The 24,941-nt window shown below is 39.7% G+C and overlaps 1 protein-coding gene across 1 annotated transcript in view; it reads left to right on the plus strand.

Annotated features, from left to right (window-relative positions):
- The window catches only part of LOC132142006 (protein TANC2-like), a 148,820-nt gene that overhangs the window by 27,801 nt on the left and 96,078 nt on the right, over positions 1–24,941 (plus strand). The window contains exon 2 of the mRNA XM_059551656.1: positions 16,007–16,128. The gene's annotated coding sequence lies outside the window, so the exon portion shown is untranslated. The remainder of the gene's footprint in view (positions 1–16,006; positions 16,129–24,941) is intronic.

A 24,941-nucleotide genomic window follows, 5' to 3' on the forward strand; every position in this document is an offset into this window, starting at 1 on the left:
TCTTCGCACATACAAGAGCTCCAAGGCTGACCTACATTGTCATTCAGGGCTGGGTGTGAAATTGCAATTTTCCGCCTGGATGATGCCGTAAAGAGAAATTGATGTAATGAGACATCATTTAGGAGGAGGACTTTTCCAAATGCCACACTTTCAGCATCTGTTGTCTCCTGTGGCCTCCATGCTGCTGTTTTTTTTTTTTTTTTTTAATTTAATCTTCAAGAACACTTTGAAGAACCTAATCCATGCTGTTCCCTTTGAAAGTACAATTCAGCACCATTGGAGTGTGTCTCTGTTTAATACAACTCTAATGCATTTTTTCTTGGTAATGTAGCTAACAGCAGCAACCTTAGTGCCATTACCTGGACACCAGTTGGTTCTTTGGTAGTTTATCCATTTCCTGTAATTAACTTTGTTCCATTTCTCCTTTTTTCCTGCCAAATTAGGGGGCATGTTTTATATGTATAATATTCAGAACTCCACAGCTATAATGACAGTATAATGACAGCTTCTCTCAAATGTGTTAATGTGACTCTACTCTACAACTGCAGTTTTGTAGACTGGAATATTAGTGCAGTTTTTGTATAGTCCCCTATTATGGGTAATGAAAGGTTAATTTTGGTTTTGGAAGTCCCCAATAACAGATTGACATGCATGACTTGCATTCAGTGCAGCAGTGTTGCTTGACTAAAAAATTATGACTAAATATTGTCGTCAACAAATCTTTATCACTTGATGATAACGAGACGAGATACAGTGTAAATGCTGGTCATGTGATGATGACTATAATTAAATGTATAATGCATTATTGTTGACGTATAAAAACGAGACTAAATGTTGTTTACAAAATAAACACTATGCTAAAATGTCTCTTCATTTTCATTGACCAAAAAGAGATGAAATGAAATTTTATAACATTATTTTGTCTCGTTTAGTCATGTTATTATTATTATTATTATCATTACTATGCAGTATTTGTGTTTCCTGTGTCTCACTTCAGGGGCTGCATTTGGTCGCACTGCGCAGACGCAGGCGATGTCACTTCCTCAAGCCCCATTTGCAGCATTATTTAGAAGACGACAACAAACAAAGTTAAATCTGACACAGAGAAAAGACTGAAGTGTGTACTTCTAACATGTTTATTTGGTAAAATGTTGTAAATTCATGCTATATTGACTGGGTTAAATAGAATTGCATTACTAAAAAGAGGCTAAAATACAATTTTCATTGATTAAAACTAGACTAAATGTCATCAGTTTTTGTCGACTAAAACTAGACGAAAATTGTGATGGATAATTCCGACTAAAATAAAATTAAAATGCTCAGACTTTTAGTTGACTGAATCTGGACTAGACTAAAAAAAGTATGAACGTGACTAAAACTAATAAAAACTAAAATGACAGCTTCACACAAAGACTAGACTAAAACTAAAAATAAAACAGGCCGCCAACAACACTACAGGCAAGGTCAAAAAACACTTTCATTGTCTTATAATATGCATTTTTATATTTCTTGTTCAACGACCAAACCCAAACCCCTCCTTTGCATGACACTAATTTGCATGGATTGGTCTCTTTTTCATTTCATCTTGCCTATAATGCAGAATAAAGAGTTTGTGAGCAAAGTGCTGCTTTTTGTACAGTGTTACCGGGGAAACCACTATTTTTACCGCTCCAAAAGCAGGCACCTAGTGGCAGAGAATGAATTAGCATTTTCATTTAGCCCAATGTGAAAAGTGGGCGGGTAATATTCTAATGTATCGTGTTGACATCAACATGAAATGGCTCGGGATTAGTTTTAAAATGTTCGTTCCGGCCCGGCGGGTGTCCTTTTGAGTCTGTCTTATCCCTGAGAGGATGGCAGGTTTGTGAAAGGGTATATTGTAGTTTGGTTCAACACAGGAACTGGAAATAAGTTGCCATCTATTCATGTAAATTATCATCATGATTTACCTGCTACTTATTTTTGCATTTATTGCTGACAGGCTAATCATTTTGGATTACATAATTGAATTAACATGGTAATTGTACAATTCAAAAAATACAAAAAAAAAATTTTAATCAGTTTTTTTTTAATCAGTTGTCGAACGCCTCGTTTGAACTACAGCGCTGTTTTCCGGGATTCGTGATGTCACAAAGCGGCCCATTAGAATATCATTAAAATAATTCCCACCTATGGAAATTCAAATGGTTAGGGGGTGGGGAGGGGCGAGGTCCTGGTTAGATGGCTTGGTTGAGTGCATCAGACAAGACGACGACAAAGAAGTTGTGCTGCTGTAGCGTCAAGTTCTCTTACGAGAGCTCTCTCGTACTGCGTCTTAGCTAAGACGCTACGGGAAAAGTCTCTTTTCACGAAATACTGAAGCAAAAAATTATCCTTAATTTTGTATTTTTGTAAAGCGCATTTGCAGCAGTACACAGCCATAGGCGAGACGGCTCGTTCGCTCATTGGCTTGTTCTGCGGCAACTGCACAGCCTATCGAGCGCGGGCTGATGCAACATCAGACCAATAAGGGCGCTTCGCGCCCTTCTAGCCACTTCCCGCCGAAACAGGTGTGGCCCAACCTATAAAAGGAGCTCGAAAAGGCTGACTCACCTGATTTTTCATCTCTTCAGCAAAGCTCACGCATCGCTGGATCACAGAGGAAGCAAGCACCGTCTGAGAAAGCATATCAGCAGGACGAGCCATTCTGAACCTTCCACTGCCGTTCCTGCTGCGCTATCCGGCGCCTATAACCTTTCATTTCTGTTATATCCAGCTGTTCTTTATGTGTGTGTGTGTTCGCCCTGCGACACACACTCGTAAAAGAGCTCGCGTCTTTTTTAAGATGCTTTCCTGCGGCTCGTCAGAGCCCCACTCAGCGAGGGAGACCGGTACGTCATCTGTGTCTCCTGCCTGGGTGAAGATCATGCAGCGCTCGCGCTCGCTGACGGCGGATGCCCCCACTGCGAGCTGTTGCCATGGTGACTCTGAGGACTCGCCTGGCCTTTTTCTCTGAGCCTGCATTCTACGCTGCGCTGAGGTGCCGTAAAAGCATCGCTTCCAACGGATTCCAGAACCGTCTTCAGCTCAACCGAGCTCGCCGGTTCGCCCTGCTTCACCGGCCCCCCCTGCATCGCTTCCCGGTGGGCAGCGCCCGCTGTTTGTGTCCGAGGAAGTCGATCTCAGGGCCGCGTCGGGGGAAGAGGACACGCGCTCTCTGCTAGCTTCTGCTCAGAAGCCCAGCAGATGAGCTGACATCGAGAAGGAGCCGGGGCGAATGCTCGCGTTGGCCGCGACGAGTCGCGGCCGCGAGTGGTCTGCACCAGCGCCCCCCGTCTCGTTCCCGGCTGGATGGCGGCAAAAGCGGTGTTGCCATCTAAAGCCTGCTGTGTGACGCTGCGGCTGCACTACTCGCTATGGCTGCTTCATCGAAGCGCAGGTGTACGAGTTCCGCTGTGGCCGAGCTCTCACCCAAGCGCGCCGCTGTTTCAGTTCCAGGAATTGTGAATGTCTCAGCGTTTTCTGCAACGCGCAAGCCTGCACAGTTGCCCGCTTGCCTGCACACAAAAGCCGTTATCACAACAGCTTCAGCAACGCAGCTCGCGCAGCGGGGACTGCGGCAGAGGATTACGGTGAGGCCGGGAGCCCCGAAGCCATCCTAGGAAAGCCATCTATGCATGCTGCATGACGCTGCGTCGGCACTACACACGATGGCTGCTTCATCGAAGCGCCGGTGTACGAGTTCCGCTGTGGCTGGGCTCTCACCTAAGCGCGCCGCTGTTTCAGTTCCAGAGATTGTGACTGTTTCAGCGTCTTTTGCAATGCGCAAGCCTGTACGTTTGCCCGCTTGTCTGCACACAAAAACTGTTATCACGGCTACCCAGATATTTCCCGAAAAAGGTGTAATTTCTGGTGTCCCGGCCACGCCCGATGGTGCTATAAATGTAGTGACGATGCCCACTGCTCAGTGCCCATCTCCACATATAAGCACAGCCCTTCACACAGGGTTCGCGCCCATAAAAGCGACTCAAGTCGATCACACGCACTACATAGTAGACGTGCCCACTCCTCAGTGCCCACAATCACTATGTCACACGCGTCATGTGGTTTTTGTAAAAACGAAACCCGTGCACGTTCGTCCGGCCACGGCCGATGGTGCTATAAATGTAGTGACGATGCCCACTCCTCAGTGCCCATCTCCACATGTAAGCACAGCCCTGCACACAGGGCCTGCGCCCATAAAAGCGACTCAAGTCGATCGCGCACACTGCATAGTAAGCGTGCCCACCCCTCAGTGCCCACAATTACTATGTCACACGCGTCATGTGGTTTCTGTAAAAACAAAACCCGTGCACGCTCGTCCGGCCACGGCCGATGGTGCTATAAATGCAGTGACGATGCCCACTCCTCAGTGCCCATCTCCACATGTAAGCACAGCCCTGCACACAGGGCTCGCGCACATAAAATCGACACAAATCGGTCGAGCGCGCCGCATAGTAAACGTGCCCACTCCCCAGTGCCCACATACACTATGTCACATACGGCGCGTGGCTTCTGTAAAAACGAGGCCCGTGCACGTACGCTCTGCACAGGCAGACAGCGAGTTGAAAGTGGTAAATATGCACATATGCAGCCCACAGTTACTCGCAGACATATCGAGTCCCACGGGACCTGCTCAGCCTTCCCCCAGTCGGTTAGCGCCGGGACGGGGTCGAGGAGGAGCGATCTGCCCGCTGTGATCAGCGCGCATTTGAGGCGGGGAGCGCGCTGATCACAGTTCATCACCATTCATGCAAATGCATAATCAGCGCTTCCAGGGGTTTCGGATTGGGTGCTAGGCATTATAAAGAGAGGCTACTCGCTACAGTTTTTTCGACGCCCTCCGCGCTTTTCAGCGCGCGTCGAAACTACAGTCAAAACAGAAGTAGCACACATACTTCGGCCGAAATATTAAAACTGTTGAGCAAAGGGGCTGTAGAGCCTGTGTCTCAAGCTCAAAGCAAGGGGGGGCTGTACAGCAGATACTTTCTGGTGCCCAAGAGAGACGGGGGTCTCAGGCCCATACTGGATCTAAGACAGCTGAACAAGGCATTGATGAAACGCAGTTTCAAAATGCTTACGACCAAGAAACTCCTCGCGCAGATTCGCAGAGGGGACTGGTTCATGTCAATAGATCTGAGGGACGCGTATTTTCAAATACAGATAGCGTCAAACCACAGGCGATATTTGAGATTCGCCTTCGAGGGCCAGGCATACCAGTTTACAGTCCTCTGTGGCTCCTCGTACGTTTACGAGGTGCATGGATGCAGCGCTCGCTCCTCTCAGACTCAGAGGCATGCGAGTGCTGGATTATTTGGACGACTGACTGGTTCTGGCCCGATCACGAGCGGAGCTCGTGGACCACAGGGCCGTTTTACTCGATCACCTCGAGAAGCTCGGCCTCAGTGTCAATTGGGCGAAGAGTTCGCTGAACCCCAGTCAGACGATTCTGTTTCTGGGTATAGTTCTGAACTCGTGTTCCATGACGGCGCGGCTGTCACCACAGCGCGTGATGGGCATTCAGTGTGCAGCGAGTTCTTTCCGCTGCGGCGCGACCGTGTCGCTCAAACACTGTCAGAAGATGCTGGGCCTCATGGCCTCAGCATCTCCGGCTCTGCAGCTGGGCCTGCTCCGCATGCGCCCCCTGCAGTTCTGGCTGAAGACGCGGGTGCCACGCAGAGCGTGGGCGTCTGGCCGGCTGCATCTCAAGGTCAATCAGAGCTGTGTCACAGCTCTGGCACCTTGGATAGCGAACGGCTGGTACCGATCAGGTGTAAGCCTGGGGACTTCCCCGAATGTGAAGATGGTGTCGACGGACGCCTCCACTTCGGGATGGGGAGCGCTGCTCGAGGGCAGACCGTCCTTTGGCCTATGGTCAGAATGGGGAAAGCTCCATCATATCAACTGTCTGGAAATGCTGGCAGTGGAGAACGCGCTGATGCGCTTTTGTCCCCAAATCAAGGATCACCACGTCTTAGTCCATTCGGGCAACATGTCTGTGGTGTCCTACATAAATCGCCAGGGCGGTCTCGGGTCCTGAAACCTGTTCAGGCTAGCGGAACGCTTCCTGGTTTGAGCTCAGCGCGACGTGCGTTCGCTGAGGGCAGTGCATGTGCCTGGGCTACAGAATCTGGGTCCAGACAGGCTGTCCAGCGGCAATGTTCCTGCGGGCGAATGGTCTCTACACCCGCAAACAGTCCGGCTGTTGTGGGAGAGATTTGGCAGGGCGGAGGTGGACCTCTTCGCGTCCCACGAAAACGCTCACTGCCCTGTGTTCTTTTCCAAGAACGAAAGCGCGCTGTCACGGGAATGGCCGTGCTGCCCGCTTTATGCTTTCCCTCCCATCTCCCTCCTTCCGCAGGTGATAGAACGGGTGAGAGAAACGAGATGTCCAATACTGCTTGTAGCACCTCTTTGGAAGAACCAACCATGGTTCCCAGATTTGATGCAGTTAGCAGATGTCGCCCCGTGGCTAGTACCGTTGAGGAGGGACCTCCTCTCTCAGGCCAGGGGCTCGATTTGGCACCCTCAACCGGAGTTGTGGTCCCTCCATGTGTGGGCGCTCAACGGTTACCCGCTGATCTCGCAGTGGGAGTGCTGAATACCATCACTCAGGCTAGAGCTCCATCGACACGACGTCTGTATGCCTCGAAGTGGTCGGTGTTCTCCAGCTGGTGCACAGCTCGAGGATATTCACCCCTTAGTTGTGAGGTGACGGAGGTTCTCTCCTTCCTACAGGAGCTGTTGGATAAGGGCAGAGCCCCATCCACGCTCAAAGTTTATGTGGTAGCGTCTTAGCTAAGACGCAGTACTCGTTCGCTCTTCTAGAGAGAACCGAGGTTACGTTTAATAACCGAGTACGTTTTAACCATGTTGAAGAAATTCTGTTTCTTTTTCACCCCAGTTCCTTTTGAATTTCCTTGCAGCAGATGTTTTCTACCTAGCTAGGCATTTTAATGCAGTTATTACACATGCACCTGAATAATTATATATGTAATATGTTACAGTTATGAAAAAGTTTTTATAAATTGCTGACCGTACAAAAACTGAAAAAGATGTAATTTACAATTCAATTATAAGATTATAAATAAATAAAATAAATAAATGTAAATGTATAACAGTTTCACTGCAATACATGTTGCATATACATAGTATATTTTTAAGCGGTTGTTGATATCATATCTAAAACATGATTTAGCCCCCCCCCCCCCCCCCCCCCCAAAAAAAAAAAGAATTTTAGAAACTGTAACCACTCTATGTCTTGTAATATCCGTGCGTGCAAAGGTTTTACACGATCCTCTTGTTCAATATTCTCGGGTATTGTAATAATGTAAATTATGTGAAAAATTATGCGTTTTTCGAACACCCAAGCATGAGAGCATGTTCTAGTACACCCCCAAAACAAATTCAAGATGCTGTAAAAGAGCATAATAGGATCCCTTTAATCAGTAATGTGTGATTATTTTTACCTTCATTATATTTTTAAATTTATGACTATTATCCTAAAATAGCATACTACATTACTTTTTATTTGGGCCTATGTGTTTTTCATCTAGAATGTGAAGTTTTAATTTTTGTACTTTTATTATTAGTCTAAAATATCCTGATTGATTGATTTAATATGTGATATAATTACTTTTATTTTTTTTACTTTAATCATTATTATTATAAAATAGCTGACTGGTACATGCTTTATTTTATCTGTAATGCGTCGTTTTTCTGTTTATTTTGATTGCTTCTATCATTCTTATCTCGGTTTATTTATTTACTTAGCCTGTCTATTTAATTTGTAATGTAATAATTTTTATTTTTATCACTTTTATCATTATTATTCTAAAATAGCTGATAGTTACATGCTTTATTTGATTAATTTTGTCTATCATTTGTGTAGTGTTTTTTTATTTTGATAACTTGCTTTGCTTTGTTTTACTTTACTTTTATTATCCTTTGCATATAACCGAGTAAACTCACCATTTAGGTTGATGCTGGTATTATGATCTTCCACTGGCCCCCTCTCTTACCCTTCTTGCTTTGGGTGTTAAAGTCAGTAAAGCCACAAGCCTAAAGTCACATGTTTTTAAAGATGTTTTTAAATGTGGGATGCAATGCCATGATGTAGCCAGGGAAGTGTGTGTGATTGTGGATAGTGTGGCCTATTGGGCAACAAATGTAATGCTGTTTTTGATGTGATAAATGCGTTTAGCTCTAGGGACAGTGGCCAGTGAATTTGTCAAGGCTGTTTTGTTGTTTGGAATAAGATTACATGTTGACCATGTTGAAATTACAGGTTCTGTTATGGAGTATAGTGCATGACAAAATACAGAATGTCCCTTAGTTCAGTGATTCAGACATGATAGATATGTGGACTCATAATGCATTTTTCATCTTAATATCTGACAGGGCCTCTTTTTTGACTTCTGTGTCAAAACTTAGATTGAAAATACTTTTGATGTTATTTGATCGTGTATTGGGGAGTCCGCCGCCTTAGTATTCGTAAATATTAAAGTTCAGATTTGACTTATGTCCTTATCAACTCACCCATAAGATTTTTTTTTTCTTCGGAAAACAAAATAGAATATTTTGGATCATTTTCAGTTTCCAAAATACAGTTTTCTATACATTATTATACCTGTTATCAGGGATGTTAAAGGAATAGTTCACCCACAAATGAACATTCTGTCATTAATTACTCACCCTCATATTGTTCCAAAACCATAAAACCTTCGGAACATAAATTAAGATATTTTTGCTGTTAGATGGTTTTATTGAAGAAAAGAAAAAATCATTGAATAAAACTCGAATAATTTTTGTTTTATTTGCACACAAAAAGTATTCTTGTAGCTTCATAATATTATGGTTGAATCACTGATGTCACATGGACTATTTTATTGATGTCTTTACTACCTTTCTGGACTGTGAACGTGTTGCTGTCTATAGAAAGCTCTCAATTTCATTCAAAATATTGTAATTTGTGTTCAAAAGATGAACAAAGGTCGACAAACATGAGGGTGAGTAATTAATGACTCATTATGACTCTTTTTTTTTTGTAGGAATTCAAGTTGTTTTTAATTTATAAAAGTGAAAGAAAAATGGCTGGAACAGTGTTGATGGAACAGTACTGGCATTTTTATCATAAGAATAAACATCCTTTGTAATCTAAGTATGATTTGGACAGCCCCCCCCCCCCCCGACCCTCATGCAGGATCCTGAGCCCTGGGACCAAGTGTTTGTCTAGACTTGAGTTATCCGCCTCATCTAGGAACAACAGGGCCCCTAACCTCCCCTCCCCATTATCCTCCATCCCTGCATGTCCCAGAGGAATTAGGGTCATCCATCCTCAAGTACCCCTTTGCTGCTAAAAGTAGCTCGACACATGGCGAAGCTTTTCGTAGAACTGCATCCAGTCTTGTGGGTTCCTCAAGATCTCCAAATATCCATAGCAACGATGTCTTTTTATACCTTTGATAATGGCGGTGGAATCTCAAGCCAGCATAATGTCAAAGCCCTCAACGATTCCTGAGTGCTTTCGAAGAAAAAACTCTTTCATACAATGAAAGTCTGGAGTAATGAGACGAGGCTGTTTTTTTAATTTAAACCACAAGACTTAGAAGAACAGAAGGGCAGGCATGATGTGCAATCTGGTTATCAGCTGGCTCGTGAATTGGCCGTAGCAAATGCCGGGACACGTGTCCCTCTTTTTGTTTAGCCGGAGCCTGAATTGGCGCCTTGGATGGGACCTATTCATGGTTGGACATAAGGCTGCCTTTGAGAGCGGTGGCTTGCTGGCCCTCATTATCCTCATTGTTGCATTCCATTACACCTCATTTTGTGCCCCACTTCTACAGGGACTCTGGACAAAGCCCACAGTGTGAAAGGAAGCAGTCGAACCAAAAACGGCAGAACTTCGAAGGCGAAGGAATTGTTAACACCTCAGTCTGTCGGAGGACCTCATTATCTCCCTGCTATCACATTCTGAAAATATCTTATATTAGAATATTATATTAAGCAGCCGAGTAATATAATCCAGTCTGTGTTCCTCTCGGTTTGATTTGATTTGAAGACCTTTGCTGGAGAAGTCAGCTAGTGTGAGTCATAATGTGTACGTGACTGAGAAACTGAGATCCTCATTTGCTCAGATAGTTGATCCTTATAGATTTTATTAATTTCTTCTTATGTAACAAGAGCTAATGACTTGAATAGTAAAAAACGAATAAAGTGCAACTAGTGATGGGATTATTTTTATGTAATTATAAAGAATTTATTATTCCGTTCAATTTAAGTACTAATTGAAAGGGGCATGATTATTTTGCATAATGTACTGCCTGAGTACACATAAAAAATGAATGAATTGCGTGTGTGTGTGTGTGTCTTATATACATATATGTATGTTTATGTATGTAAGTTTGTGTGTGTGTCCATTGTGTAAAAATGATGTAAAATATATAAGGTAATGTTTTTAGAATTATTCTCCTTATAGAGTTCATTTGTTCTTATGTATAATCATACAAATATGTGTCTTAGTATATGCGTCTTACGTACGCACACATATATATAAGATTTTATTTATTCATCCTTATGTAATAAAAGCTAATAAAGTGCCATTAATATGCATCTTTAAGTGCGTCGTATTATGTGTGTCTTGTGTATGCCCTACACACACACACTCACACACACACATATAAGACTTTATCAACTCGTCCTTGTATAATAAAAACGAATAAAGTGCCACTAATTATATTAATATAGTATTAATTAACAATTTTATTGTTAATAAATTGTTTTATTGTTTAAAATTAACATTCAGGAATACTATATTGAACATTAAACTAAAGTCAACTTTCAGCTCTCGGTCTCTTTCTCTCTCCCGCTGTTTTCACCGAAATGTCTGTTCATCTCACCGCCCAAATCGAGTTAACTCAGACTGTGTGTCGTCTCTTCAGATAATGGCAGTTTTGTTTCTAACATCTCTGAGTGAATTTACATGTGTGACAGATTTCACATTCTTTCTGCCTACGTACTGAGGCCCATTACGTCGCCTGTGTAGGAGTCAAGGGCTGCCCTTAGACAAAGTGAACAGTCTCCCTATCCCTCCGTCCACCCACTCCTCACAGTTTGACTAGAGGGACAGTCAGCACACCAGATGTTGTTTCAGTGATGCTGCTGAAATGAGAGATGTTAGATACCTGCTGTCTACATGGATAACTACAGCGCTGTCTTTGATGGGATCCGGTGGCAGGCTAACTTAAATGTCACTCGAGCCCTGATGCTGATCACTGATATAGCAATCACACTTAGATTCGATTATTTCTGCATCAGGTAAAGTGGGTGAGATCAAGCTGGCATCCAATCTTCAAGTCCTCCTGTCTTTGTCAGGCACTGAATAAAAGACGAAGGGAAGTGTGAATGTTTTTTTTTTTTATAAAGAGTATACTGACAGTTGATAACAGGCAGTGTGGTGTCCTTTGATTAATAGTGCACACTGGAGATATGCTCTCATTTGCTTGCTGATTGTGTGTCTGTCTTGTTACCATGGTGATCCTCATGTTATACATATATATGCTTCATAACAGAAATTTTTAAGCATCAGAGGATTTTTGTAATCAGATCAGAGCTGAGGCTCACAGAAGACGGTTCTGTTAACCATCACTTTTTCATGATGAATAAAATACACAGAAGAAATGTAGCTACCCAGATCAACCGGAGCATGTGACAACACAACAGTAGATGGCGTTTTTTTATGTTTTGTCTGGAATTTGTGGATCATTCACTCACCTGCTGTTTTTATAGGGGCTTGGGGTCTTACCTTATTTTCATTCTCATTTTTAAAAATAATATTTTAATATTTTAATTTTTTTTTATACATTTTCTTTTCACTGTATTTTATTTATTTTTGCTTATTTTTAATTTATTTGCTTATTTTATATTTTTGTTTATATTTATAGTATGTTTTTATATTTATATTGGTATATTATATTTTTATAGATTTTTTATGTTTGTTATTTATACTTTCATTTTGCTCATTTTTTAAAATTTATTTATTTGCTTATTTTTATTTTTTTTTTTATTTTCATTTTTCCTTTAATTTTTACATATTTTTATTTTATTTTTATTTATGTTCATCTTGTTTTTACATGTACTAAATTGTTACAAATTGTTATTTGTACTTTATTTTCATTCATTTATTCACTCACTTTTTAATTTTTTTTAATTTATTTTGCTTTTTTTTTTATTGTATTTTTGGCCATGGTTCTGAATGGAAGCACTTTAGGTGATTGTGAAACAGGCTCAAACCTGCATCGGCCACATGAGCACCACGCCTCAGTGTCTCAGAGCATGTGCATTAATCACTGGGCCACGCTTCAAAATTTGATGAATGTATAGGTGTACAATGACCTTCATAAACTGCTCTTTATCCCTTGCTGCAAACTCTTGCACAGGACAGAGATCACTGTGCATGATGCTGAGGCTTGGCTGCACCCCTCCACCTCACCAATTACTGTACATCCTGCTCTGTGTTGCTCTGAATGTGTCTCATCTCACTGAAGCAGTTGATGTGTCTGTTTGTGTGTGTGGGTGTGAATATGTATGTTCCATGCTTTAAGCATGCCATTTGTTTTTATGTTTACAAGAGTATGCATATGCTTATATGGAAAATTACTGTGGGTGAGAGCATGTGAGTCTCTCTCTCCCTCTCTGTTGCTGCATTGGAATTACACATAATTGTACATTCATACTGTTTGTTCCTGAGTTGCATGTAGAGAGCATCAGTCAGGTTCCAGAACTAAAAATCTTCTTAGAGGAACTGTTTTTAACAATAACTTAAGCTTATACTGAGTTATGAGATTATGAATTAATTGATTTAATATATACTGTAGTTTTGTTGTAGCCATCAGCCAGCAAATATTTTATTTATTAGAAATAATTCTCTATATCTAAAAATGTATTTCTAATCCATGATGCTGCAATAAAATCTCCAGCAATCTGAGAATTGCAATTAACAAATTGTGCAAAAGATTAGTGCCTGATCCCTTCCATGATTCACTGCTAATGAGATGGTCAGTCTCTCTACACTCTGTCTACTTAGATATTTTCGTATATGTATACATGCATATTTTGCTATAAATGTGAAATATGCGTATATATATATAAAATTCGAAATATTGATATTTTTTTCATTCTTTTTTCATTTTAGTTTTTAGCACTCAGTCATGTACTTCAGCTTTCTTTGTCCAATTTTCGAATACTTTTTTCATTCAAATCAAAGTTTGTAGTATTTTGATGATTTAATGTACCTTGTAGCTGATTGATTTGGTTGTAAGTCAATGGGGAAAAAAATAGTTCTTGTTGCTAAAAAAGTGGATGGCAATATTATATCCTATAGAGCATGTAGTATTTTAAAATTATTTGAACTAATAAAAAAACAAATTCAATTCCAAGCATTTGAGGCAAAATGTGTAATTTCTGAACCATAAATGTATCCAAACAGATAGAGCTGTTCAGTCATGATGTTAATTTGTAGGCTAACCCAGAAGGCTAATTCACCATGTGTTCCCTATGGGCTCTTAGAATGGTGGTTCTGAGTAAATTAAAGACTCATTACTTGAATAGACCTGGACATTTTGTTCTGCAACAAAGTGCACTGTCATTCCTCAAACTTGAATTTTTTTAAGCCTTTTTTTCATTGTCATCACTGTAAAAACATGATACATTCTTTTTGTCTCAATTTCTTTCTTAATATTCAGACAGCATCTAGCTATACTGAACAATACTTTCAGTTTACCAACTTAAATTTCACAACCACTTTAAAATCTCCATGTGTTGAATCACCTATTTGTCATACATAGATTACAGATCCCTTATTTTGAAAAACAAAACATGCTTTATCTCCTCAGCGAAGGTGCTAATGACATCGGCAGATGTCCCCCAAACGCGGTCTGCAGGTAACGCAAGGCGCAGCTCATCTGTCGGGCCTCATGTTTTGGCTATGGTTTGCAGTATCTGTGTCCCTTCTCTGTGCTGTAAGGGGTTCAGGTGTCACCCACACAATTTACACAACAGGGCCGTATATCAGCATGGAAAGACGAGAAGTTTGTTTGCCCATTGCTCTCCAGAGTCTCCGGCTGCCGTCTGGAAGGTGCATTTGCAAAAAAGTAAAGTAACTGAAACTGTAAAATGCTGAAAAATACTTAAAGTTGGAAGTATTTCTGCACTAAAAAGGCATTACAAACGGGATTGTGTGCAGACAGGATTCATGAACACTCCCCCCATTATTGCCATTGGTCTGTCAAGCAGTTAGCCCCGCCTTAAGCACATGCCATTGGTTGAGCCAACGTTTCTTTTGTCAGGCTAAATGGGAAGTGCAATGTTTTTATAGCATCACAAAGACATTTAATGAACTTAATGTGGGTTTGAAACTACAGAGGCGTTTTAGTTTATTTATCACTATTGAGTATTTAAACAATAAAAAAAAATTCTGAATTGGTTTATACATTTTCTGAAGAATACGTAAGTGGTGTTTTCTAGAGCAATGGAGCAAACACAATGCTAGGATTTTCGGGGGGTTTCCAGTTGGTTGCTGAGGTTTTCTTGGTGTTTTTTAGTTAGTTACTTGCTGGCCAAATTGAAAAGGGGTGTTCAGACTTTTAAGTATGAGTAATACACATTCCAGTCAAATGCATAGTCACTGGAATAAAGTGCCAGCCAAACACCAGACTCACTGCAAAAATGTGGTGACATTTCTGTAAATTATTACATTGCTTTGCATGTTTTATCAAAAAATGTTTTATGGTGCTATTTGTTTTACGTATCGCAAAAGATATTGCAAAAATGAAAAGTCTGGTGGGAAGCTACCCTAAACCTAACCTAATGTTAGCAAAAGCAAACGTGAAATAAAAAGACATATGCGAGCAGTCCACATCAAGTTCAGTGCTGCACCAGGTGTGCTACAGAGCAAGTTTACTCTGTTAGAAAGCCCGAAAATATGGAATGGATTAGGTGATGCAAATTTATAATTTTACCAATCGTGCACTATGGTAAAAATTGAGGGCACTGGGATTATATTGTGCAAGGGGTTGCATGAAAAATATAGGTGTGTTCACGCCATATCGTAATTACCACAATTACAATATACCAACTTGTAAAAAGCATTCACTTTCTCGTAGATTTCACTTTCTCGTAGATTTTCCTCGTAATTGCAACTTGTGAACTGGGAGTTTTCTGAAAGCTAGGACTTTTACCACCTGACCACCTTAGATTAATTAGAAGCTGTGTTTAGGCATTGATAGTGCGGTAGTTCCGAGTCCAAGGATGCGAACAGCTCCAAGTACATGTTGTCATTTTGAAATTACAGTAAACAATTACGATATGGCGTGAATGCAGCATAAGTCTTAGTTAATTAAAAAGTTGGCCCTGTAATCATAATTTGTGTGAAAAGAAGTAAAAGCAGTGAACTGGATGAATAGGTACTTTTTTGGAGCTTAGCAAAATTGTAGGAAAAAGGTCCTTTTCCTAATAAGCCTATGTAGGTAATACTAATAGTGCTTATTGCCCTAGCAAACACAGCTAACTGTGCCATCACATAATTGATGCTCTGTTTGCTTTGTGGTGTTTTTATTTCAAGAATTTGGCAGCTGTTCTACTCTAATATTTCCACCCCCCTTCATACTTCATCATCTTGTCTCTAGAGAGAAACTTGTCTCCCATGTGTGCAGACGTGTAAATGCGCACGTTACGTGTTAATTAAATCGCATGTGTAGTGTTCCATGTTTTTTAGTGCTATGAAGGTTGCACATAGACACCCCTCCTTCCTAGGAGCCTCCGGCAACATGCCGTGGAAGGTGCCGGTGGGATTTGTGGGGCTATACATAGGCTCTCAGGCAAGATGCTAGTTTGCTTGGCTCACGATAGGGTCTGGAAAATGACGGACGCTGTTTTTGTTATCATGCTTCTGATATGCTGCTTTTTTTTTTTTTTTTTGCCTCTTATACAGAGCCTCTGAGGTTTAAATCTGAAGGAGATGGGACTTGGGCTTCTGCCCAAAGGAGAACATTTCCAATTCTGCCCCTATAGCTGTGACCGGTTTGCCGTGAGGCCCCGTACCCCCCTCTAATGGTGAGTTGCTGTTCTCTATCTTTATTGGGAAAAACAGGATGTACAGTGATGAATCGAGAATAAATTCCACTGTTATTCTTTAGTGAAGTCTTGTAGATTGATTAACTGATCACTTCCCAGGTTTTATTGCATAAAACAATTGCTTGTTATGGATATTTCTGGTCAAGTTTACAATAAACCGGGTAACTTGTCAAGCAGTCAGACTTGACGTTCTTATCTTAACCAGCTGTGAAGTTTCCAGTTACAAATCATTTGTCCATCTACATTGGAAGTGAAAAGGACTGTTGATGATTAACATACAGTTGATTATATCAGAAATCAAGATTTTAAAGCAAAATTTAATCGTGGGTGGGAATATCTAATATGATACCAAGTAACTTCAAAATATCACTAATATTACAAGTGGTAATATCAAAATACCACTAGTTTTAGCTGATGCTGCTTAGGACAAAAACTAAAGATTAATAATTGTTGCTTTTTGCTTCAGTGTGCCAAACCTGGTTTGGATGGTTGCACGCTAAAAATCCCATTTGACAACCTTTATGCACCAGGCAAACTCAATAGCCTCAGAGAAACTGTTACATATCAAATTTTCGACATGCAGAAGGTATGCTTTAAAAAATTAAAAAATAAATAAAAATTTGAAGTGGAAAAACTTTACTTTGGCTCTGTATGATTGCCACCTCGTCATTTAACCAAAACACAGTTGTAATCTGCAGAAGCCATTTAAATTTACATTCTCCTCAGTCCAAAGAATTTGTTCTGCATGCAGCCAACAAATAGTAACAGCTCCTCTGACAGCAACTCTGGCAAACACAAAAGCAGCTATCATGATTACATATGTGTCACAGTTTTACAATCCTCCTATGGTTCCGTAACTAACAGCGTATGTCATTTGCCAACCTATATTTCTGCTGTTCACGAGAGTATCTTAGAAAATCATATACTCTCATAGGCAGCTTTTGCCATAATTCCAAATGTTTTTTCTTGCACTTTTTGAAGATTAACATGAAAAGTGCTCTTGAAATGCCTGGGTCAAATTTCTAAAGAGAGAAAATGAAGCCTACTGACAAACAAAAACACATTTAGTGTAAGTGTATTTCCTTTTTAATGCTTTTTTCTTAGTTTCTACACTCAGGATTTCACTTCATTTATGTATCCACTCCAACTTTCGAAGTAACACACAAAGTTATTATACTTCCTTGACAAAGAGTGTTTTGTACCCTCCCTGACCCCTTAGTTTGCAAAAACGAGGCCTTGTTCTCCGTCTGAGATGCACGTCTTTGCTGTGTCTGCTCTGGGCCCATCTAATTATCCTAGTGGCTGTCCATCTATGAAATCTGTGAAACTGAGCCAGTGTACCTTTCCTCTGAACAATCGTGATAGCTTAGCAACAATGCGGCAGCCTGTAATGACCATAACAACAGCAAGGGCACACCATAGGATTATGGGGGATTATTACCTTTGATCTGCTCCAAAACGGGATGGGTAGAGAGTTGGGGGAGTTATTAGGAACCAGGCAAGTATACTCTATATGCTCTTTCCTTTTTTTCTAGACATAACTGTTAAGAGAAGATTGTTGTTTCCTTTCCAGCAGAGTTCAAAGCGTGAACTAGTGTGGGTTGTTTTGGGGATGTTAAGAAACAGACTCGGGCAGCAATCTTAGCATCAACAGCATTTCTCTGGACATCAAATAATCCACACTTGCCTGTTACACGTTTATGGGGTGATTAATTGTTCTTGGTTCGGGCTGCAGGGTGTCTCCTCAGAGCAAGGACACAGTTCAAGGGCTCTTTAATGTTGTAAAATCCCAAATGAGCAATTTGAGTCACACAGTCCCAGCACTGGGACCACAATGTCACTCTTACACCCTTCTGGGTGAGTCCCATCAAATATAAGGTATATTCCATTATCAAATCAAGAGCTTGTTCATTCTATCGTTTTTTTTCTCTATAGCTATCTATTGGTCATTTTATAATTCTATCAATCCTTCTGCCTATTGTCCGTCCATCCATCCATCCATCCATCCAAATTTGAGATAAAATATTTCTAGTGTATTTGTTTCATATGATTTAGTGATTTGTATTACTCCGTATCCGCGGACATGTGTCTGACTGATTAAAACCGTACAGCTAGAAACAGATGCTGTTTTAAAAAAATATTGGCGAACCAACAAATTGTGCACAAGGGACATCCAAAAAGGACATCAGTTGTGGAACATTTTTTCTTGTTTTTAACATCGGCCAACATTTAAATATTGAGTGGCTGACGTTCTATCCGCTCCTGATGAGTTGTAGATGCAGATATCTGTGCCATGTGTTCAGTGTTGAAAAAAAACAGCACGGACCCTTTGAGATGCGTCTCATTTTAGAATACCTCATGTTGCTCCTTCTAATGCAAGACAAGCGCCACCTGCGAACTGATCTCAAAGACTTTTTTTAAGGCAGGACATCTGTTTCAGCCGTCGGTTGCAACAAATTTATTTTTATTTTTAAGATGAGTCGGTGTGTTATTACATTAATAAAAATGAACTATGTTTTGTTTTTTGCTTCAGAGATGATTTAGGTCTGTATTTTTTGGAAGGGCTGTTTTCCTCAGACAATGCATCAAGGCCAAATGTTTGGCTATGTTCAGAATGTATATTAGTGTGCTGCATGAACTACAAAAGTATAAAAGTATACCAAATTCCATGACCTTGGAAGATTACATATTTAATTTAGTGAGTAATCTATAGTAGAGTCATTTCTGAAAATGTCTGATGTCACTTGTCAAATCAAGATACAGATATTCGATCAGATACGGCAGTGCGGCACACCTTAATCTGTGCATGTGTGTTATGTATTTTTTACTATCCATATACTGTAGTTATTCCATGTGTTTTATGTCTAAAAGAAAAGTTGCATACAATTTGAGGTTTGCATACTGTACACTGCAGAAATGGTAAGAGTAGTATGTAAGATGGTGATTTGACTAATGTTAAATAGAACAACTTTTTCCAATCACGTTTTTATACAATTGGCAAGATGATCAGGGAGCAGTAACAAATATCACCTTTTGCATAATGGTGCTTTCATTCTTAAGACCCCATGAAAAAAATCCCACACTATTGCTCTTTAAGGAGGGGGAAATTCTCACATCTGTTCTGTTTACCCGGATTTGCTTTTCAAATTCAATATAAAACGTTGTTGATTTTTAGAGAATTTCTTCTATTTGTCATTCTAAGGATTCTGCCGCTGCTTTATCAGTGATGGTCGATTAGATACAGAGTGTTGAAGCTTCATCTGTTTACTCAGAAGGACTCAGGCGTTGGAGTGTTGATTAGTTGGGTTATTTGACATGGTTGCGACAGCTGCTGGACAAGGAATGGCTTTGATCGACAGAAACCCTTCATTTCTCTATGGTCTGTATTCTGCTCTCTTGCATGGTATCATTTGTTTGAAGGACTATAGGGCCCTTATAGTGTAATAAAGAGATGCCTGTTTCTGGCAGTACAGTAGTCTTATCCTCAGATTATCCTCACCCACGAACTGTTCACAGAGCAGCCGACGCTGTTGAGCAAAAAACGTGAACTTGTTACAGTCTGATCGACCGATTTAAACGCTGTTTCAAGGATTTGTGGTTTTCAGGTTTTTATCAGTCCAGTGTTAAATGGTTGTGTTTTCAAGCTAGTAGACAGAAACTATAAGTTAATAATAATAATAATAATAATTTATATTATTGTTGTTGTTGTTGTTATATACTTCATAATTTGACATGTAATGAGAAAGAAATGTATAAAATATATAATACATTTATTTTTGAATGTTCATACACTACCATTCAAACTAATTTTGAAAATAAATATTTTATGCTTATGAAAGTTGCATTTATTTGCTTAAGTAAAAAGTAAAATTGTGAAATATTACACTTTAAAAGATCAATTATCGTTCGATTAGTTTTACATTTTTATATATTTCTTTTATTTATTAAATATATACATTTCATACCTGTATGGCATAGTTGAGTTTTCAGCATCATTACTTCAGACTTCAGTATCACTCGATCCTTCAGAATTCATTCTAATATGCTGATTTGCTGCTCAAAGAAAAACTTATCAATGTTGAAAATAGTTGCTTAATATTTTCGTGGAAACATAAAACTTATAGAACAAATAGAATGTTCAGAAGAACAGGATTTATTTGAAAATAGAAACTTTGTGTAACTTGTGTATAACTTAGTCTTCAGGGTCAAAGTGACGCATTCTTGCTGAATGAAATTATCAATTCCCCAAAAAAAGCCTTACTGACCCCAAACTTTTGAATGGTAGTGTACATATGTTCCTTTGGCGGTGCCTTTAAAAGCACTCATGCTTGCTACACACTGGCACAGAAGAGAAGGAAATATGTTTTCATGATTATTGTCTGTAAACTATTCAAACAGCCATGTTGTTTACATTGAGGCAGATTTGTTTGGACCCTTGTCATCACCACGGAGGAGTTCTGAGTGGGTGCTGTCACCGCAGGGGTCTTAGTCACAATCCACTGCCTTTCTGATTCCCTCGTTGCCATCTTCAGTAATGTCTCCACTACGTGGTCATGTTAGTGCTGGAAAAACCGATGATTAAAATTTACAAAGGCACGAGTTTCACATACACACAATCGAAGCTTTTGATGGAATTGGGTTTTTTGGAGTACTGTAAAGTACGTGTTTACATTCTTAGTGTTTGCAGAGTTGAATTGGACAAGTTTTCTGCAAGTCTTGTTCTTGATCATTTGTGTGTGTATAGGACCGTTACGGTTTCATTTAAAACTGCTGTGGGAATGAATGATTGCAGCTGAAATCCTGACATTCAGTTAGTCTTTTCTTGTCCGTCATCTGCCCTTGGTCAGGTGTCTGTGCCTGTAATGTTCTGTCCTCTTTCAGAACCTGCTGTCTTGCTGTGGCTGGCTGACGGAGCAGAGAGGAGTGTGTGTGTGTGTGTGTTGCTCCACAGGGACTGCGCACACCCGCTGCATGGGTTATATTACCTTTCCTAAAATACCTCGAGCGCCAGGCGTGCCCAGGGCACGTGGAGTGACAGTGTCAAACCTGGGTATCTAACAACATAGATGATGTTCATGCTAATGGATTAACGTGAGGCACCATATGATAACCACATGAATCAGCATGGTTTAGCGATTTATTACAACCGTTCCTCAGGAGGAATTCAACCTTTGACCTTGATTTAGCTATTTTGTTACTGGTAGGTAGATTTTAAGGCTCTAGGGTGTAGTGTGTTTCAGTTAAAAACTCCTCAAGTATCTAACACCCAGATGGATACAACAATATTTAAAATACTTACTTGTTTGTTTCGTCTTTTGTTAGGTTTGTTTGTTTTGTTGTTTGTGTTTGTTTGGTACCATTTATTTATTTATTTATTTATTTCCATTAGGTCTTGTTTGGTTTTCTTTTGTTTGTTTGCTTGCTTTGTACTGTTTTATGTTTTTGTTTTGTTAAGTTCTGTTTGGGTTTGGTTTAATTTGGATTTGTTTTGCTGTGGCTTGGTTTTGGTTTAGTATTTTTCTCTTGCTTTGGCGTTTTTTTTTTGATACCTTTTCTGTTTTATTTGATAAAAAAAATAACCCTTCTTAATTTTTTAATTAACGTACACTTAGTGTGGAAGGTCAGTCTAGGTGTTTCTCATAGTTGTTTTCAATGAATGGCCATTCTTAAGTTAGTATGGCAATCTGACCTTTGACCTTGACCTGAACTTTAACATTACTAATGGGACTGTCAGTGTATTCACGCACCTGGCATTATCATTACAGGGATAGTTTAGTAAGATTTATGTAACATCTTAGCCTCTTTTATTTCTCTCTCTCTTTTAAACTCTCTCCCTCACAATCTCACACATACACACACACACACACACACACACACACACACACACACACACACACACACACACACACACACACACACACACGTTTGTTTTTGTGAAAAGTGGGGACATCCCATAGGTGTAATGGTTTTTATACTGTAGAAACTGTATATTCTATCAACCTTCACCAACCCTACACCTAACCCCCACTTTGTGCATTTTTACTTTCTCAAAAAAAACCTCATTCTGTATGATTTATAAGCGTTTTGAAAATGGGACATGGGTTATGTCCTCATAAGTCACCCTCTCCTTGTAATACCTGTGTCATACACATGTCATTATACAGAGTTGTGTCCTGATATGTCACAAAAACAAGAGCACACGCACACACACACACACTTGAGGTCATTCCATAGGTGCAGCTGTTTTTATATTGTACAAACAGTATTTTCTATTAGCTTTCTATCACCCTTGTGGGGACCAAAAATGTTCTGACAAGGGTTTCGGATATTGCCATCTTTGTTGGGACATTTTGTCCCCATAACACAGGGTTTACCAGGACCACACACAGATTTACACGTTTACTTACTGTAGCTGTCTAGCTATCTAGACTGTTGTTTATTTATGTGTTTATATATATAATAATTTATTATAAACACACAAACCTGCGCCTATAAGAGATCTTTGTGCGTTTTTTGAATTACTAAATGTTATCTATTTATGAGTCTTTTTTTAACAGTTTTATTCAGGATATCCCAGCTGATCCCAGAACAAGATTTTGTCAGATTTATATCACTTCTGGGGACAATTTCCTCCCCGAAATATAGCTGAGCAAACCTTAAAACATGCACACACAGGTTAAACACCCATTTAGCAGAAGAGATTTGTCAGGATCTCATAAATAGGGGCCACAAGTCAAATTTTCTTTCCCTTAACTTTTTCCTCTTGTGGTGTACAATTTTTTTTTCAGGGTGCATATTTGTGTTAAAGTGGTATTTTAATCGCTTTTAATATGTCACTAATTGCCTGCTAATAGCTACTAGTCGGACACATTTCTGAAGAGTGGCCTCCAATAAACCCCTCCCCCCCAAAGACTGTTATGAAAGATTCTGTAGTGCATTTAGATGGAAAATGGCCTTCAGATTGTTTTAGCGTCACCTAAGGGGATCGTTTTTTTCTTGGTCAGATACAATAAAGTTTTCAGTTGACTTTTTGATGAATTAGTTTCTCCCTAATCCCCCGGATTATTAAATATACTTCAAGGTGGCACTTCAGAGCCTTGCGGTAAGTTTTAAAAGGCGCTAGTTTTTGATGTTAATTATCCGGTTGTCTCACACGTCTGCGTTTGCTCTGTAGTGGAACTCCGCAGCGATTGCCATGGTGACTCTAAGGTGTGAGTTCTGTCGCAGCTGTCTCTTCTACGCTTTCTTATTCCCTGTTTCTTTGAAACATAAGTTTTGCCTTAATGAGGGAATGGTTAGACACCTCATAACATGCGTATGCTGTGTCTCGCTGCTTAGGTTGACCTTTAACCAGGCTAATGAGCCTGTTTTTCATATTGTGAGTGAAACGTTTAGTGTAAACTCTGTGGGCACCTTCAGAGCTCCCACAGTGTAATGTTCTTTCCCAGTAATAGAGCGAAGACTTTTGAAGTGGTGCTCTATTAGTCTACGACTAGGCTTACGTTACCAAGCTATGTTAACTTAATGTCTTTCTGAGTGAAATGGGATGTTGGTGAAACTTGGTTTTGTTCATTGGAAATTAATTGGATTTTGATACAGTAGTTGGTTTATACTGTAAATGGTTGGAGGCCCTAAATAAGAGCTTGGTGATGTGAGCAAATTATGTTTTGATGAAGAATTATGAAGATAAATAGATTTTTTCTTCTTCTTTGAAGTCATTTGGATTTTGTGTTGACTTTAAATTGCCTTTTCCCCTCAAGGAAGATGGATAACACCATTTCAATAAGGCGAGGACATTTTTTACAAAAAGGGAAAAGGCATATTCTGCAGCTTTGATACACGAGTCCATTGCCGTAGGTTTGAATAGTGGCTTTACAGGTATTTTAAGCTCTTTCATACTTTAATGCATATTAAATCTTTAAATAACTTGGGTAAGATTATTCCAGCTTTGATGGCCACTAACATGTCTCTTGATCTCTGGAACGAAGTTCTACATTGCATTTATTATGTATGTTATTTAGTTATTTTTATCTTCAAATGCAGCGTGTTACAGATCCATTTCCTGGAATCTGAGTCAGTGATGTGCTACTGATTTTTAACATTCGGTATCGTTTGAAAATACATTAAAAATGCAAATAATGACTTATATAATGATGAAAAATTAAATTAGTTGTAAGTTGTAAAGTCACTGGAAGCCATTTTATTGCCATGCCATTGTAAACAAGTTTTTATTTATTTATTACATTTTTTATTTAAATGTTATTTTTCATTTTATGATTTTTTTTGTTGTATTTCTATAGGTTTTTTTAAATTATTAAATTCTTATAGAAAAATAAGAAGGACTTTTTTATGAAAAGGCTTGGTTACTTCAGGTCAAATTGAGAATCCCTCATGATATTCAATGATTCAGAAATCCTATTGATATTTCTGAGGTTTTATGTAAAAGTTCTTGTAATCTTGATTTGCAAAGCAAATTGCTGGCCAGGTCAGAAGGCCAGAGAGTCAGTGTTGTGTTGATGTGGTTTTCTCTGCGCAGATGCAGTGGACTCATTACATGCGTGCAATGTAGTTGTTTTTAGAGGAATCGTTCCAGTGTTCATCGCTGTAGCAACAGTGATGTGGATGTTTAGTTTCCCATAATGCTGCAGCAGTTCATAAACAATGAGAGGTGAAACTCAGGCTTTATTTATCTGAACCGCTTCTTTGCTGTAGCTTGGTTTCATGGTCTCATTTTCTCTGTAGCTTGTTTTTTTAAAACTGAAGCACATTTTGTTATCTGCCATGCCACTCTG

Source organism: Carassius carassius, chromosome 1, assembly GCF_963082965.1.
Source record: "Carassius carassius chromosome 1, fCarCar2.1, whole genome shotgun sequence".
In the NCBI taxonomy this organism is placed as follows: Eukaryota; Metazoa; Chordata; class Actinopteri; order Cypriniformes; family Cyprinidae; genus Carassius; species Carassius carassius.